The sequence below is a fragment of the Nesoenas mayeri genome (assembly GCF_963082525.1).
Source record: "Nesoenas mayeri genome assembly, chromosome: 2".
Lineage (NCBI taxonomy): Eukaryota > Metazoa > Chordata > Aves > Columbiformes > Columbidae > Nesoenas > Nesoenas mayeri.
This window is the reverse complement of record NC_137543.1, coordinates 123,142,044-123,155,756: the sequence shown is the minus strand read 5'-3', so window position 1 is coordinate 123,155,756 and position 13,713 is coordinate 123,142,044. Positions and strand designations below refer to the sequence as shown.

At 41.0% G+C, this 13,713-nt stretch overlaps 1 protein-coding gene across 1 annotated transcript in view; it reads left to right on the top strand.

The window, feature by feature from the left end:
- Positions 1-13,713, top strand: part of RARB (retinoic acid receptor beta) — a gene marked incomplete at both ends in the record, with an annotated part of 193,169 nt that overhangs the window by 101,206 nt on the left and 78,250 nt on the right.

The following is a 13,713-nucleotide window of genomic DNA, read 5'->3' as shown; positions in this document are numbered from 1 at the left end:
ACCTGCTGGCCCCTGGGCCATGGAGAAGAGGGGTTGTGTGGCTGCCTCCTGCTGCAGGGACAGGTCCTCCCAGGCGATGGTGCCTGCCAAATCTGACCCGGCAGGGACGCCTGGGAGCTTTGGGCTGCGTGGCCAGGCTCTGCTGCAGGCATAACACACCTCTGTGTGATTTAGGAGCAAGAGTATAGGGTAGTGGGGGGAGACAGAATTTGACCCCCTGCCTCAGCAGGGTCGGGCCCATGAGGTCCATCGCCCCTGCTGGTGGCATTGAGCAGGGGTCCCTGCTGGCAGGCCATGGGGCTGGGTTAGCGTGAGGCTGCCCCAGAAGTTGGGGTGAAGCCTGTGTCCGTAGCTCTGTACTGGCAGATGACGCCTGTGATCTCAGGAGAGGAAGGGAATGTGGGGGGTGGGGGGAAGATGGCACAGAAGTTTTAGCAAATTGAGCTGGAATTTTTAAAAAATCCTCCAGTTCCCCCTTTCTCCCCTTCATTGTTGTTTTACTGCCTTTTTTTTTTTTTTTTCCCTCCCCCCTACTTTATTATTTTGGGTCTTTTTGCACAGTGGCCTCCCCATCCACGCCCGCCGTTGCCGCCCGCTCTCGGCGGCAGTGGGGCGACTCCGGCAGGGCTGGGGCCAGCACTTGCCTGCCCTGCCTGCCTCCCTGCCCTGCCTGCCTGCCTGCCTGCTTGCTTTTTTTGCAGGGCTGCTGGGAGTTGTGAAGGCGTGTGAGAATCCTGGGAGCTGGTGATGTCAGACCGCTTGGGTCATTTGAAGGTTAGCAGCCTGGGAAGGGTTCACGGAAAGTTCACTCGCATATATTAGGCAATTCAATCTTTCATTCCCTGTGACACAAGTAGTAGGAAGTGAGCTGTTCAGAGGCAGAAGGATCTATTCACGGCCGAGGGGGATCCCGAGTCCCTACCGGAGCCGTTTTATCCCGGGGAAGCGGGCGATCGGCGCGGAGCGGGACGCGGCACGAACCCGGCGAGCGCCTGAAGAGCGGGACTGACTCTAAAGAAATTTTGGGGGTAAATTGATGGGAGCTAAAACTTGGAATGCGGCTCGCTTCCCCCTATCTTGCTGGATTGGCTGGGCAGCCTGGAAAATGGTAAATGATCATTTGGATCAATTACAGGCTTTTAGCTGTGTTGTCTGTCATAATTCATGATTCTGGTCTGGGAAAAAGACCAACAGCCTACGTGCCAAAAAAGGGGCAGAGTTTGATGGAGTTGGGTGTACTTTTATGTGCCATTTTCCTCCACACCTAGAGGAAAGCACTTTTGCAGGCATTCTGTGCAGGGGGAATCATGTTTGACTGTATGGATGTTCTAGCAGTGAGCCCTGCTCAGATGCTGGATTTCTACACTGCGAGTCCGTCTTCCTGCATGCTCCAGGAGAAGGCTCTCAAAGCATGCTTCAGTGGATTGGCACAAACAGAGTGGCAACACCGGCACAGTGCTCAATGTAGGTCCCAACTCTTCTTTTTTTTCCACTTTAAATCTATTATTTATTATTATTATTATTTGCATGTATTTAAAAAAGAAATACTTGTAATTAAGTGCAGGGGGTAATGAGGGGTGGGGGAAGTTTTTGTGCAAAATGTGGTTTGCAAGCCTTTTTTTCTGCTTTTGGCAAGAAAGGAAAAAGGAAAAAAACACTGGGCTGCTTTCTGTTTATCCCTTCTCATGTAGCATATTGATCCTAAGAGCAGTTGGGTAGCCAAGCAGGGACACATAAAATTATAATATAATATAGCAAGTACTTGCAAAACACCAGCTAGTGAAGGGTGAATTTACATAACACCTCTGTAGAAGTTTTGTTCTTTGCTCCCTTAATCTGTTTTGTACCATGTTTGGTAATCTGGATGTATGTTGTCTCAAAGTGCGTTTTAGCAGAGCAGCCAAGCAATTAAAATGCTATTCCATACAGTTCTTGCAAAGGCGCAGAATTTGCATTCCAAAACTCAGACAGTAGTTTTAAGTTTCCTGAGAAAAGGCAATATTTCTTTGTACTGACCTTGCTGCCACCTTTCTTCTTCACTTTGTTGCTCTAAGAAGTTGCTGTTTTGCTAGAAAACTACTTACTGTGAACACCCTTTGAGTTTAACCATCAATTATTTCTATACCTTGAGATTCAGGCAGCATCGCATGGGTAACGGAAGAGGGAGAGTTAGTGGTAGGACGCTTCTGAAAATGTATTATTATGTGATAGGGTCCTGATTTGTTACTGAAACACATAGATGGTAAACAATGGCAGCATTTTAACACCACAGTTTCAAGTTTGAGAAATGACAAGAAGTGCCAGAAAGCATCACCTTATACTCTGCATGAAAGCTTGCAGGATGCTTCACTGCTTTGACAGTGATTTAGATAAATGACTTGGCTATCTATCAAAATGTTTTTAGCAGGCTCTTGGGCACTTCAGTGCACCATTAACCGTTTAATTCTGTTTGAAATTTTTGGTTTGCGGTATGTTAAAAAGTTACCTAGGAATTAGAACAGTTCTCCTTCCGATACAGTATATCTCGAAAGGGTGGAGGGGGGAATTGAAAAATAAATTTTAAAAAGTTTGGTGAAATAGTGTGTTTTTCACTCTGCTCAGAAGTTTTCAGTCACCACATAACCTTTGTGTGGGTTGAGTAATGAAAACAGAATTGTAAAAATCACTGACTACCAGCCTACATCGCTGCAAATATTTTGATGCCCCTGCAATTAAAATTAGACTGTGAAGTTCAGCGTGGGATGTTTATTTTATCTGTGCTGTTTCCAAAATCCTTCAAACAAGATATGAAAAAAGCTTTTACTTTAAGATAATGTTACAAGCTACAGGAGAGCTTCAGTTAGGGGAAGGGGGAGAAAAAAAAGCCAGATGTTTTACCAAAAATGTGTTTTCCTCTTTCCATGGTTTAAACTTCAGTATAACTTCAGCAGTGATATTGCAGAAACTAGGAATTACATAAACTTTCGTGGAGTAGGAGGCATATGCTGTGGTTAAAAGCTTACATTCACAACATATTCTTTAAATAACTTCTGGTTTTAAAATGTTCTGCTCATTCTCTTGTATGTTGTTAATACCTAGAAGCAGGATTCTTAAAAACAAAATATATGGTGTTTGTTCTTCGGCAAGTTAAACACAGGATTACCCTTATCAGAATGGAATGAGTGGTAAATATGTCATTTGCCTAGGGCCTGTGATAAGAGACAAGTCTTGATAACAGCAAAGTTTAGCTAATCAAAGAAACACATATTAACAAGAGTAAATAAAAAAAAAAAAAGGAAAATGCATTCAGGAATCCAGTCTCGTAACTCTGTAAGAGGTAGGATTAGTCTTCGCTGCATGGGAATTTAAAATCTGGCCAGAACCTGAATCATAATACAGTGGCTGTAATTTGAACTGCGAAAGTTAATAGTATAGAAATGTGGAAAAGCTGTTTAGTTAGGGTCCAAATGAAGAATTCTGTTTGATTTCTAGAGCAAGTTTTGTTTTTCATTTTAAAGAAAGAGTAAGGAGTTTGTGTGTTGATTAATATGTGTAAATAGATTATAAAGTACTAAAATTCTTTCAACATGTAAGATTTTTTTCTTGCATCTCATGGAAATAATGACAAAACCAGAATTTTTGTGGTCCAGAAAACCTTAAATGGTTTAAAGTTTGCTCTGGTGCTTATAAATACAAAGATAACAATGTTTAACTCTATCCTCAAGTGTTTCCTCGTTCTCCATTTTTATGAAGACCTCTGTGATTTAATGGAATGCAATCATAGCTAAATTTTGAAATTATTAGACGTGTAATAGACAGGTTTTTTGGTCTAGTTTGCTGATTTATTTTTGGCTCAACCATAAAAGCAGTACACCTGCAGCCATTGCTTCAGGCCTTAGAAATATTGCTTTGATAGAGACGTGATTGTAGAGTAAAAGGTAAATGGTTGTTGAGGGAATAACACATGGATAGTGCAGACTCTGAACGGGGTAGTAACGATCCCAGGCAGCATCAGGGTTTTGACTGAAACACTGGCAAAACTGGCCATTGCAGGGGTTAGGGCAGAGTGCTGTAGGTCTCCAACTTCAGCACATCTTCAGCACGTTAATCCTATTATGATTCACTAAGCAAGCGCGCTCCTGCAGCATCATGAATTTTCCAGTCCACAAGGGCCTGCAAAGTAAAAATAGAGGGTAAGGCACAGCCCAAACATGACCTTAACTTGTGTGGTATTTTTTTCTCCCCCCACCTTGCGGGAGGAAAAAACCTGCCACAGGTTGCAACCCAAACGTTAGCCACTGTGTATGTGTTGCGAGCACACAAAAAATACCAGATTTTGCGCTCATATGTGTTTGCTTTGTGTGGTATTAGTTATATTGTTATAAGTTTTCAAAAAGTATTTATTTGCAAAGGAAATGATGGACTCAGAAATAAGAGCGGAATCGACTGTACTTTTAATCGTGAGTTATTCTTTTTCTCATGAGATAAAAATCAGGTCAGCGTAATCAAATTAGACAAGAATAGTTCTTAAGAGGCAGAAAGTTAAGATAGCAAGAATGAGTAATTTGTACTTTTCTAAGCAAGGTAAAATTTCTGCTCCCTCGTAGTGCAGTGACAACAATTACTGAGAGAAAATGAGTAACTTTTGGTGAAATGTGAGCTAACTAAATACTGCAGAAGTGAGAACTGGAACTGCACAGACCCTGAGAGAGAAAGAGCGACGAGAAATGGCCGTTTTCCTTTGGCCTTAAAAAAAGCCTATTAAACAAAACAAAAAAAAAAAGTCTTAGTTAATTAAACAGGCAAAAACCCAAATGAGCAGGCCCAAAACAAGAGTAAGTTTGTTTGGCAGAATGTAGCGTTTCAGCTAATTATATCAAGTAGAAGACTACTGCCTACTGCATTGCGTTGGGTTTAGAAGAACAAGAAATTCGACGAAGGCAGAAATTATAGATATGGCAGGAGAACGTAACAGGATGTTGAGGCTCTTGTAGTGTACATTTCTTGTTTCGATTTGGTGGGAAGTGTTTGTCCAGAGAAGGACCTAAGAGGTGTTAACTTCCAGAAGGTTTGTGAAGATGGGACCCCAGAAGGCATGCATTTTCCTTCTGAATTCTGGATTATTGCGATTTTTGGGTCAGGTTCTTGTTCCCTGCAAACACTGGAAATACTGGAAACATCTGTGCCCAACAGAAAAAAGCTCAGTACTTTATTTTCTTTCATCTTTCTGAACTTAAAAACAAACATTTTGAAGTGAAGGACTTGTAATCTGCATTCCCAAGTATCAGATTGCTGCAGGTGTGTTTGCTAGTGCCCAGAAGGCAAGATCTGTTTGAACCAGGTTATTTTCTTTAAAGTTCATCTATAAACTTTACAGCTAAATCACTAGGACTGATTTGCTTAAGGATACAGCCTTTATTTAAAGTTTTATACGTGGAGATTAATGCCCTGAAGTATGTGACGAAAAATGTTTGTTTCTAATCCCCCTCATTCAAAAAAAAAGAAAAAAAAATGCACGGGGCTATTTTTTCTCTCAAGTTAATTGAAACAAGAATAATTATTCTCTACGTAGACTCTGATACTGTGAGACTGATTCAGCTGCTAGCACAGGAAAACTAATGGACGCGCACCACTGTCAAAAACTCCTGGAGACAGAAATGATGAGAGGCGTTCGCTGGTGAAGTTGGGGTGGGAAAAGCCTGGAGGAAAAGCAATGTATCTTTGGGTGACTCCCCACTTGCCTAATGAGTCTCTGCAGGAAAGGTGCAACTTGTCAGAACAAAGCCAGGCTGGCCGGCACTGCCTCGGAGAGGGTTATGGCGAAGTTAAGGAGTTGAAAGAGAGAGATAATGTTTCAGACAGCGAAGTTCGTTATCCTCACATCCAGTTAAATCTCCACTTACTGCTGAGCCCGTCTCCGTTAACCATGTGTGCGTCCCGCCTGCGCCGCAACAAGGCTGAGCTTGGGGAGCGAGGTGCCCCGGTCGGTGGATTACGCTTCCACCTCCCCTAAGCACCGCAAGCGACTGCTTTTTCTCAGGTCTAATTTACACACCGCCCTTTATGCGGCCGATGAAGTGCGGCTGTGTTACCCGGCCAGCATTTAGATTTGGGAGAGGGGCTGTGAAAGGGACATTGTGCTGGGAAGGCCCGCTGTCTGCCGCCGTCGACCGTGCCGTGCCCCGTGCTGTGGAGACCTCAAAAGCAGAGCACAGTGCAATGAGTTCCAGATCTGTTTGGCCATGGGGACCGGCGCTGGTGTGCGTGCGAGTGGCGGGAGCATCCCTCTCATCCCTCTCCCCCTCGCAGGTTCTGCCTGGGGGGCTGGCAGCAGCCTCCCAGCAGCCGATTTACAGGGGCGGGCGGCTGTGGCCAAATTAGCTGTGGTTTCGGAGGGCTCTCCAGAGCTTTGCTAGGCTGTAGCACACAGCCCCATGAGGAAGGATATCAGTTGATGTATGAAATGGCCAAGGAGCTTCAGTAAATAGACTTTACCCTTCAAATCCAGAGGTCCTGGCAGCGGCTGTGTGGGAGGGTGGGGTTGTACTTTTCCCCTTCCTGTACTTGGACACTTTTGATTATCCAGACTTTCTGGGACTGAGCAGGGCTGCCTAATAACAAAGCCTGCATAATATAATTGCCTAAATAGGCCTATTGTCCTTTTCAAGTCACTGTGCTGTGAAATCTTTCAACTTTTTTTTTGCTGAAAATATTGCATCTAATGTTTAGATGGCTTAGTGGCCGCGACAAGGAGCAGATCCTTTTCCCTCCTTTCTCATTGCTGCGTGGCTGAGAAGCTGATTATATTCCTGCCCCCTATTGATGTTTACCCCTTTTGGGAAGCAAATATTTTAGCCCCTTCTGGCAGGGTAAACTGCCAAAAGTAATAGGCCTGGAAATACAAAGCTATGATTGATTTTGACCTTTGCTCACATGCATGAAGTCTGTCCCCATGCAGTGTGACCCATGCCACTTCTTGCTGAAACCTAAGCCCTTTCAAACCAAATGGAGCCATGAAAATACAAGCCACAGAATGCTCAAAACTGTTCTGAAGTAACAGAATAATAATTTTCTCTGTACTGCAAGAAAAAGTATAGGCGGGAGGGTAGCAAACCTGCATTTTCTAGCAGGCACACCAAGAGGAATGTCTTTCGTTTGCTGCTGCCTTTTTATGAGAACCATATTCTAGGTACAAAATAAATTGGCATTGTTTGGGAATGATTCTTCTGTGTAGTTTTTTGGTCACAGTAATCTTAGCTGTTCTTCCTAATTGTAATTAGGAGACAACTAATGTGGATTTTAAACTGTCTTTTAAAAATAATCTGAGGTCTGGGATTTTATTAATCTGTTTTTGCATGAGCAGATGTGATTCAAAAGTTAAGAATGTTAGAAACAGTAGCCTAAACTTAGCATCCTAAATCCACATTTCATGGCTTCATTTCCAAATATGCTGAGCATCTAGGAGCTCCCTCAGCACTTTTAAAAACAGTTCACATTTTTAAGTGACCAAATACTATTTAGACCCTTATATAATATTAAAATTTTATAAAGGACTTTCCCATTTCCACTAAACTGTATGAAAAAGTAATTAAATGACAGACTTCACAACATTAGTGGTGGAAATAGAGACACTTCTAAAACAAAGTAGAATTTGTTTATAGAAACATATTACTCTCTTTCTATAAATTTACAAGTCAACCGAGGCTTTTTCCCCTGTATTTTTTCTGACTCTCAGATTTATCCGATTCTCTGTGTGCTTCCTCACATTAAAGTCTGCTCATCAGATATTAATCTGAGACAGTTTCAACCTTGTCATATATATATTAATAGCTAGATTATCTTCTTCATATACTCACTCATCATTAGCAGCTGCTCAGGATTGTTTTCCCAGTGACAGCAGATTAATATGACTGTGGTCACTGTGCATTTTGCTGAAGGTTGGGGGGGAATGAGGAGGGGGAAATTCAGCTTCCTTCAGCTCATTTTAGTAATCTGAATAGGAGCGAAGAACTTGCATCATGTGACGGGGCAGCTCAGCAGCATGGGGTCCCTGTGTGAGAACCTCTCTTGTACATGACAATCTGATAAGGATATCATGTGGTTTAGAAACACGTTCCCACAATGTTCATTTCTTTGTCCCTTTTATTTGGGAGTGGGTAGGGAAAAAAACTTTTAACAAACTAATGCCAGCCCTTATATAACTGACCCCACTTTCTTTGAGCGTTTTGTTTGAGCCTTACAGCTTCTTCAAATACTTTTGTTAAGAGAGATGGAAATATAATCCAGCAAGTCTGTGTAAAGAATCCTAGACACAGAGTATATAATATCCCTTCTGTTCTCCTTGGACAAGGTGATTTTTCTTTCCCCTGCTTATACCATATATAAACTGAATATTATAAAACTATGTAAGTTAAATTATACACATGCGAGCAACGCTTGTATAGGTTTAATAGGTTAAAGCTTGAATGAGTATTTATAAATTCTCAGAGTGCTCTGGATCTTTACTTCTAAGGACAAGATGTTAAAGTCCATCCATAGTTTGGAGGGATTTCCGTTTTATGCACTTTCATTGACTTACATATTACCCTCTAAGTGCATCCCCTAAGAAAAAGAACAGAGAAATGTCTCATAACAAAGAATTTTTTTAGCATTGCTTAGTTTCTTTTAATGATTTGGAGGATCTTTTTCCATTGAACCATAATATTTTTCTCTAGGCTCATGTATTTTTAGCAAGGATCTTTGAACAATAAAATGACAAATTAAGTGTATTATTTTTTGTGTGTGTGTCTTTTAGAGCCTTATCTGGCGAAGCACTTAAATGCCCTCAGTCCTCCACCCTTAATTTCAGTAAGAGTTTTAGACACAGAGTGGTCATATGAGTGAGTCTTCAGTGTATTTACGTACCAGTACTTTATGAAATACCAGTAAAAGCTGAATATTCAGCACAGCGAATATCCAACATTTATTTTCCTCTTAGAAGGAAGGATCATTCTCCTTTTAGAGAGATTACGGCAGAGGTGTGGAGCAATTAAACAAGTTGCCTGGTGTTGCACATACCAGAGAAAGCTGCCACAATTTGATTTAACTCAGATTTCCTTCAGTCCTAGGAAACCATTTGTGCCTCTAAGACACAAACAGTGGAAGGAATGGTTCAATTAAAAAAAAAAAATAAAAAAAAATAAATAAGTTTTTTTAACCTGAACAGAGCTTGTAGTGAGTTCCTGAACTGGCCATTACAGTGTTCTTCTGTGCCAAGCTGCCTGGTGGTGCAGCAGCACATCGTATAGTGTTTTCTATGAGACTTCCATGTCATCTTCCAGTCTTCTACCAGAATCACTCCTCTGCCAGCTGGTGACAGGTACCAAGAAGATTCCCAGGTTCCTTCATGAGAAGTGGATGTAGCAGCAGTTGGATTTGATTTAAATGTGTCCCTTGTTCACTAATACCCCTCTGGAACAGAGGTGTTGAGGGCACAGCGCAGCGGTAGCCCAGCTTTTAGGGGTCTGGGAGCCTCCTGCCCCCAGCACTGTGGCTCAGGGACTGGCCTCTGCTGTCGTCTCTCTCCATCTCCCAACCACCTCTTTAATCCCTCATCTTGTACCTCAAAACCTACTGTAAGGACCAGTGTCACCTTTCTTTCCAAGACTGAACATTCACTCGCACAGGAAGAAAAAGGAGTTGGAAAACTGTGTCACAGTGCCATCTGGTGATACCTGCCCAGACCATATAGTTGGCAAGGGCTGGATGCTTTCCCCAGGACCCTGGCTCAGGCACAGAGAAACGCCTGTGCCCTCCAAAGTTGACTCTGTATTTTTTTTTTCCACCACAACTCCCTGGGTCACTTTAATCAAAGATCCCATCTACTCTACAAACCTTCTCTTCCTAGCAGAGAGCACTGAGCCAGCAATCTGCGTTTTTGGCTTGAGGCACAAGTCAAAGGCCTGGCTAAAAAAGTCACGCATGTGTGACCTTTTTTATTATTAAGATCAGGTCCTGAGGGGGAGTTTTGTTTGTTTGTTTTTAAGCAGTTGTTCATACTTCTGCCTCTCAACTTCCAGTCTGAGGAGGTTTTTCTTTTTTCCCCCTATCTTTTAGAGTATTCGTTTGCATTGTTTCATTGTTTGGGTTTACTCTTTTCATTCATTTGAGGAAGATGTTTTACTAGTTACTGGATCAGGGTATATGTCAGCTCCTCCTTAGTGGCTGCCCGGAAAGTCTCAGAGACCTGTCTTTCTTAAAGATCCTTCTGTTTTGACCCCACAATTTGAACACCAAGATGTAAAATACAGAACAAACAGCAAATCACCTATGTCTTTCAGATATTTGTGCAAAGTATCTTTGATGAGGGGAGCTAACAGAAGGACATATTTTTCTCAAGTCCTTATCCCCTGGTGTACCTCAGCCTTCCTCTCTCTGTTTGGAGAGCACATACTACCTGTGTTTTTTCTAGTTGCACATATCATCCCATGCTATGTAGGTTAGGAATGTGAACTGCTCATCTTTCTGTGCTTTGCATGTATTGCCACATTCACTGCTCTGAGACCACGCCAAGAAGGATCCATTATCTCTCCGAAGTTTTGAAACTAAGCCTTCGGCTGCCTGCAAGAAGTCAGAGTGGACTCACATCCTTAGGTGTTTTTTGGTTTTGTGTTTATTGTTTTGTTGTTTTAGGTTCCTTTTTATTTATTTCATTTTTTTTTTCTCCTCCTTATCTGAATCCTTTTATTTCCTCTGTGTTTTGGAGAGGTCCTGCAAGGCTTCATGGTTGAAGCCCGAGCTGTGTGTTAGGAAGCACTTGCATGTCTGGAGGTGGTTTGGGAAAACAGCTATTCCCCTCTCCCTGAAATGGAGTCCCATATAAAGGCTGCAATTGTTCACAGGGGCTGTTTCCACCTTTACCAAAATGTGAAAGCAGAGCTTAGTTACAGCATGATATACTGACGCTGCCCAGTAATACTGAGTTTGTTATGCTTTTCCTAACCTTGATTTCTGTGCAGAACAAGAAAATACTCTGACGAAAAGAGGTGAGGAAGGAATGACGCAATTAAATGAGATTAAATCAGAGTATCAGTTTCCCTGGAGCACGTATTTGGCTTTTTACCAACAATCTTTTCCCCGTTTTTCAAATAAACACATATTTTCACATGATAACTCTATTTGAAATATTAATGCTTCCAGGGCTGCGTTACCTTTGTTTCTTCATCAAAGTCCATTACTATGAAAAGGCTGCTGTTCCTTAGGCTGTTTCAGCTTCAAAAGAATTTTAAGGCCTGGTCTATTGAAAAGCTTGAGGGTATAATTAGTGAAAATGGAAATAGATGCAAGAGAAATTTTGTTCCTGATGTTTTAATTTAGTGTAGTACTGCCATGTGTTGTTGAAGAGGATTCTTAAAGGCAAACATAATTATTTCATTATGGTCTTCAGAATGCTTTCATTGGTCTTAATGACAAGAAGCTGCATAAGGAGTCATACATTTTAATTAGACCTTCTTATATTTACATCAGATAAATAACAAATAATTGATGAAAAACAAGTCTTCTGAATGGCTGATTTCACACAGAGCTCTGGTTACAGTTTAATGATAAAACATTTCTCTTATTGCTTTGCATTTTAATTATCTAGAATTATTACTCTAGCAGAGATCTCAAAATACTGTTATTTCTATGCATTTCATTAGATTCACAACTAATTTATAAGAATCTGAAGCTAAGAGAAAAGGTATTTTTCAGCATATATCTCTTACAATTAGTTTCTAGCTTTATTAATTTCATTTTGCTTTCATTTCTTACATTTAGATACCCTTTTTTTGGTGGTAGACTCTCCATTAAAAGTTTGTGGGAAGAGAGGTCAGACCTTTTCCTATGTCTTCAATTCCTTATAGAGGAACAAGTCCTGCCATTGTTAACAACCCAAAACTCCTGTAGAGTTTAAGGAGTGAGTATGGAATTGTAGGGCTGGTAGTGGAGTTTTCTAAGGAAAAATTAGGTGACTCTCACCAGCTAAGTTGAAAGTTGTATTCCTAAACTCTTTAATTTACTTTGAAAATCTTACCAATACCCTTTTATAATTGTGTGTATGCTTGCAAGTGTGTTTAAAATAGCTCTATTTTTAAATTTTCTTTACCCTTTTATTGGAGGCTTTATAATGCCAGGAGAAATTATTTTTGGGTTTTGCTACTTGCGAGAGTCTTTTATGTTTGCAAGCTCTCCAGCATTTCATTTTTGTAACAAAACATATTTCACATGATTCATTCCTGAGAGTATACAGAACGCTAATTGTTGTTATTGATTTTAAATTTTGTAACCATTACAAGTACCCAGATGAGTGGCAGATAAAGAGTAATAATCCATGGAGTTCTGGAAGTGTTTCATGTTTGTCTGTAGTACTTTATGTGATCAATAGTAACTGCCCCATTGAAACTAACTGCTGTATCAAATAACAGTAAATCAAATGAATGTACTTACAGATTATTTATTGAAAGCTTTAATTGTTCACTGGGGCCCTGCTTATCTCAGGAAACAATAGAAGGCAGTGAGCAGGCAAGCTGGTTTGCAAATGCCAGGGGTGCCGTGAAACATCGGGGTGTCCCCTGTGCTTGGATGGTGTGAGAGCTTTCCAAAGTGTACCCCTGTCCCAATGGGATGGCCCATGCTCTGGGATGGCCTGTGAGGGTTGATCTTAGGGTAATTGCTCAGAGTTGAGTCTTCTCAGAGAGCATCTCTTGAGTTCACAGGTTATGATGTTTTAAGTTATTATTTTTATAGATTTTCATCTTTGGATGTCAAACATGTTGTATCTGGTGAGTTAAAGCATAAAAAGAGAGGTAATAAGATTTCCCCAAAATTCCAAGGGGTCTGTGTAACGAGAGACAAAGCAGGATCAGACCTTAGGAAGTGAGGGAAAGTACCCTAAGCTTATTCTGTGGAAAGCTTACCTAGGTGTATTACAGTTTGGGGCAATTATGTTCTGCTCTACAGTTGTCGGACTTGTACAAATACTAGAAAAGTAAAAGCAGTGATTTCTAACTAACAGCCCCATGCCATTATATTTTACCAATGCCTTAAAATGCCTGCTTTGCCTTGTCACAGTCACTCCATGAAGTACTAATGCCACGGGTTGGAGCTTTTCTGGACCTTAAAGCGAAATGGATAGCCTTATAGACAGTTTCACTACTGTCCACAATTTTTTAATAGCCTCGGCGTGTTGTTGATAATACTTTGCTGTGGCTTCAGAATCCCTTTGATATCAGCGGAGGCACTAAAGCTGTCCTTCAGCAAATTCTGGAAGATGGCACTGAAAGAATTTCGGTTTAATAACGGATCTTTCCAACCGTGACAACTGGAAAAGCATTTGTAAAAATGAGCTTAATTTCTACGGAAAATGATGGGGCAAATCTCTCAGACATGACTGGAAAAGTATGTAGGGTTTTTTTTCCACAAAAAAAAAAAAAAAGATGATTTGTGAAACGTACTTATATGCCTGTATGTAATGTTGGATAATCATAACAGAAGCCTTTTCAAATTATTAAAGCACAGTAGCCAGAGCTCTTCTAGAATTGAATCTCACTTGAAAAAAAGCCACTTCCTTTCTCAAAGCATAAGCTTTGCCTTAAGTTTCTTGGGATATCAGGTGTCAGGACTGAATGTTGCTTATACAGCTCTTTGGAAATAAAGTACTTCCTTTTTGCTGTATTGTATATAGAGTACGGTTGACGTTTCTCCTATTTAAGGATG